The sequence below is a fragment of the Bison bison genome, unplaced genomic scaffold, assembly GCF_000754665.1.
Source record: "Bison bison bison isolate TAMUID 2011002044 unplaced genomic scaffold, Bison_UMD1.0 scf7180017864533, whole genome shotgun sequence".
NCBI lineage: Eukaryota > Metazoa > Chordata > Mammalia > Artiodactyla > Bovidae > Bison > Bison bison.
Window position 1 is genome coordinate 13,216,738 of NW_011495082.1, and position 4,805 is coordinate 13,221,542.

The following is a 4,805-nucleotide window of genomic DNA, read 5'->3' on the forward strand; positions in this document are numbered from 1 at the left end:
CATAAGGGTGGTGTCATCTGCATATCTGAGGTTATTGATATTTCTCCCGGCAATCTTGATTCCAGCTTGTGTTTCTTCCAGTCCAGCGTTTCTCATGATGGACTCTGCATATAAGTTAAATAAACAGGGTGACAATATACAGCCTTAATGTACTCCTTTTCCTATTCAGAACCAGTCTGTTGTTCCATGTCCAGTTCTAACTGTTGCTTCCTGACCTGCATACAGATTTCTCAAGAGGCAGGTCAGGTGGTCTGGTATTCCCATGTCTCTCAGAATTTTCCACAGTTTATTGTGATCCACACAGTCAAAGGCTTTGGCATAGTCAATAAAGCAGAAATATATGTTTTTCTGGAACTCTCTTGCTTTTTCGATGATCCAGTGGATATTGGCAATTTGATCTCTGGTTCCTCTGCCTTTTCTAAAACCAGCTTGAACATCAGCAAGGTCACGGTTCACAGTTCACATATTGCTCAGTTGTGTCCAACTCTTTGCGACCCCATGGACTGCAGCACACCAGTCTTCCCTGTCCATCTCCAACTCCCAGAGTTTACTCAAACTCATCCCCATTGAGTCAATGAGGCCATCCAACCATCTTACCCTCTGTCATCTCCTTCTCCTCCCATCTTCAATTTTTCCCAGCATCAGGGTCTGTATTGGAGTTTCAGCTTCAACATCAGTCCTTACAATGAATAGTCAGGACTGATTTCCTTTAGGATGGACTGGTTGGATCTCTTTGCAGTCCAAGGGCCTCTCAAGAGTCTTCTCCAACACCACAGTTTAAAAGCATCAATTCTTTGGCACTGAGCTTTCTGTATAGTCCAACTCTCACAACCATACATGACTACTGCAAAAACCATAGCTTTATCTAGATAGACCTTTGTTGGCAAGGTAATGTCTCTGCTTTTTAATATGCTGTCTATGTTGGTCATAACTTTTTTCCAAGGAGTAAACATCTTTTAATTTCATGGCTGAAATCACCATCTGCAGTGATTTTGGAGCCCCATCCCCCAAATAAAGTCTGTCACTGTTTCCATTTTTTTCCCCCCATCTATTTCCCATGAAGTGATGGGACCAGATGTCATGATCTTAGTTTTGCACTAGGCCTTGTTTTTAAAACTGGGGTTACAGACCATGACCCTGCTTTCATAAGCTTATATTCTTCAGGGAGAAGGCAGATAATGAACAAATAAATGCACCTGTAATATGCCAGGTGAAAGAAAAATAATAAAGGATATTAGTGCATGGAAAGGTATAGCATAGGGTTAGTAGTGTATGGGTGTTGTATTTCATATGGGCGGTAAGAGAAGGTTGTTTCAGGTGCTTAGACCTGAAGGCAGAGAAGGCAATGGCACCCCACTCCAGTACTCTTGCCTGGAAAATCCCATGGACGAAGAAGCCTGGCAGACTCCAGTCCATGAGGTTGCAAAGAGTTGGGCACGACTGAGCGACTTCACTTTCACTTTTCACTTTCATGCGTTGGAGAAGGAAATGACAACCCACTCCTGTGTTCTTGCCTGTAGAATCCCAGGGACAAGGGAGCCTGGTGGGCTGCCATCTATGGGGTCGCACAGAGTCGGACATGACTAAAACGACTTAGCAGCAGCAGCAGCAGCAGCAGACCTCAAGGCAGTGAGGAAACAAGCTATATAGCTATGTGAGGAAGAATATTTCAAGGCAGTCATATGTTGATAATGTTATGCAGCTCACTTTTGCTTATTAATATACCACGGATGTCAATACATATATGTTAATCTTATTCTTTAAGTGAGAATTTGTTTGCTCTTGTATAGAAAGTACAGCAGTATAGGGTTTTTTTTTTTTTTTCATCCTTTGGCTGGAGCAACTCTTATGATGGACATATCATTCTACATATAGATTTGTATGTTTCTTCATTTCCGGAAGTTGAATTGCTGGTTCAGTGGGTTTATGGATTTAAATTTTTGATGGACATTATTAAATTGCCCATTAACACGTTGTATTCTTGATAATAGACACAATTTTCTTACATTTCTCCAGATACTGAATTGCTTTCCTGATGTTTCAGGGATACCTAACTTTTTCACTTGAGTCATAACTTTTTCAATTTAATTTCTTAATAATTTTCTTATTCAGATTTTCCTGTATTAAATAATTCACTTTCTGTCTTACTCCCTGCTGTCAGAGATTACATAATTAGAACTTAGTTTTAAAGGAGGAAAATAATATCTACCTAGCACCAGAGATCCAACCAGTCCATTCTGAAGGAGATCAGCCCTGGGATTTCTTTGGAAGGAATGATGCTAAAGCTGAAATTCCAATACTTTGGCCACCTCATATGAAGGGTTGACTCACTGGAAAAGACTCTGATGCTGAGAGGGGTTGGGGGCAGGAGGAGAAGGGGACGACAGAGGATGAGATGGCTGGATGGCATCACTGACTCGATGGACGTGAGTCTAGGTGCACTCCGGGAGTTGGTGATGGACAGGGAGGTGTGGCGTGCTGCGATTCATGGGGTCCCAAAGAGTCAGACACGACTGAGCGACTGCATTGAGCTGAACTGAAGCATCACTAACAGGAAACTAACTTTTGGTGTAGATTAGATTGTTTTGGATACTGATTATTAGGAATAAAGTAGAGAATTTCACTAGACCTTTAGTTTTAAACTTAATATGAATTTTAGCCTATATGAAGTTAATTAGTCTTATCAGTATTTAGAACAGAACAGAGTTTTAGTCACTGAAAAATAGAAAGTTAAAAAAATTGCTTTAGATCTCAGCTACCTCTTTTATACATCTCTATGATCAAGCTTAACGTTAAATGACTAGACTAACCTAGTAATCCATTTTGGGAAAAATTTGCAAAGAACTTTTAGTATAACTGAAACCTCTTTTCTCCTAAGTCACGGATGTGTAAACAGAACTTAAAACACAGTTATAAGCCTGTCATTGTCAGCATCTGTATGATGGACAGATACAGTAAACATTGAATTCATGTTAGCTTGGTTTTACTCCATTTGTACCTCTTAGAGTTTCAATTTTGTTAGGGAAATAATTCTGGACCAGGCTTATGTTTTCAGTATCTATTATTATCCTCTGTACCTGAAAGGTAGGTTTATGTGGTCAAAAAGAACTTAGAGTTTAACTTGTGGTATAACTTTCCTTTCTTATTCTGGTAACTGATTTTTATCATAACTCAGAAACTGATTGGTCATCTCCATTGGATGGAGAAGACAGTTACATTTTGTTAGCTATGAATACTTTCCTAGAGCATCTCTTGGTCAGGAATCCAGGTACGGTTAGTTGGATACCTCTGAGTATGTCTCAAGGTTGAAATCAAGGTGTCAATTAGATCTATGGTCATTGCAAGGCTATGTTGAATGAGAGTCAACTTCTGCATTTATTTATGTAACTCTTGGCAGGCTTTAGGTCCTTGCTTGATGTTGACTGGAGACAACACTTCCTTGAAATATGGGCCTCTCTACAGAGTTACTCACAGCATGGCAACATGCTTCCCCAGAGAAAGGGCTCTAGGGGTAGGGGTGAGCAGGATGGAAGTCATTTTTTATAATCTAATTTTAGAAGTGGCATTCTACTAATTCTTTTGTTTTTATACAACCTTTTTATTTTGTAATAATTTTTTTCCAAAAATTTTAACTTTATTTAAAAAAAATCAAGTGCATTGAACTTTATCACTGTTTAATATCAGCATCATTATCAATAACAAAAACAAAATTGATGAATTACTTCAAATTTGAATAATGGTTACTAAATAAACAAGCCATAGAAAATACAATTCACAAATAAGAATTATTAAGATTTATATGAAATCATACCAAGTTAAACCAATTCAGATATATTTGATAAATAAAAAATTAATTTAAACATTAATAATTTTTATCTCTAGAGTGTGTAAAAAATTTGTTTTTATTTGAAGAAAAAACATTTTGTTTTATTTGAAGAAAACATTGGGTTTTGTTCATTATTTTATTTATTTATTTATTTATTTTTTACTCTTTTTTAAATTTTATTTTTTAACTTTACAATATTTTATTGGTTTTGCCATATATCAAAATGAATCTACCACAGGTATACATGTGTTCCCCATCCTGAACCCTCCTCCCTCCTCCCTCCCCATACCATCCCTCTGGGTCGTCCCAGTGCACCAGCCCCAAGCATCCAGTATCATGCATCAAACCTGGACTGGCAACTCGTTTCATATCTGATATTATACATGTTTCAATGCCATTCTCCCAAATCATCCCACCCTCTCCCTCTCCTACAGAGTCCAAAAGACTGTTCTATACATCAGTGTCTCTTTTGCTGTCTCATATACAGGGTTATTGTTACCATCTTTCTAAATTCCATATATATGCGTTAGTATACTGTATTGGTGTTTTTCTTTCTGGCTTACTTCACTTTGTATAATAGGCTCCAGTTTCATCCACCTCATTAGAACTGATTCAAATGTATTCTTTTTAATGGCTGAGTAATACTCCATTGTGTATATGTACCACAGCTTTCTTATCCATTCATCTGCTGATGGGCATCTAGGTTGCTTCCATGTCCTGACTATTGTAAACAGTGCAGCAATGAACATTGGGGTACATGTGTCTCTTTCAATTCTGGTTTCCTCGGTGTGATGCCCAGCAGTGGGATTGCTGGATCATAAGGCAGTTCTATTTCCAGTTTTTTAAGGAATCTCCACACTGTTCTCCATAGTGGCTGTACTAGTTTGCATTCCCACCAAGAGTGTAAGAGGGTTCCCTTTTCTCCACACCCTCTCCAGCATTTATTGCTTGTAGACTTTTGGATCGAAGCCATTCTGAC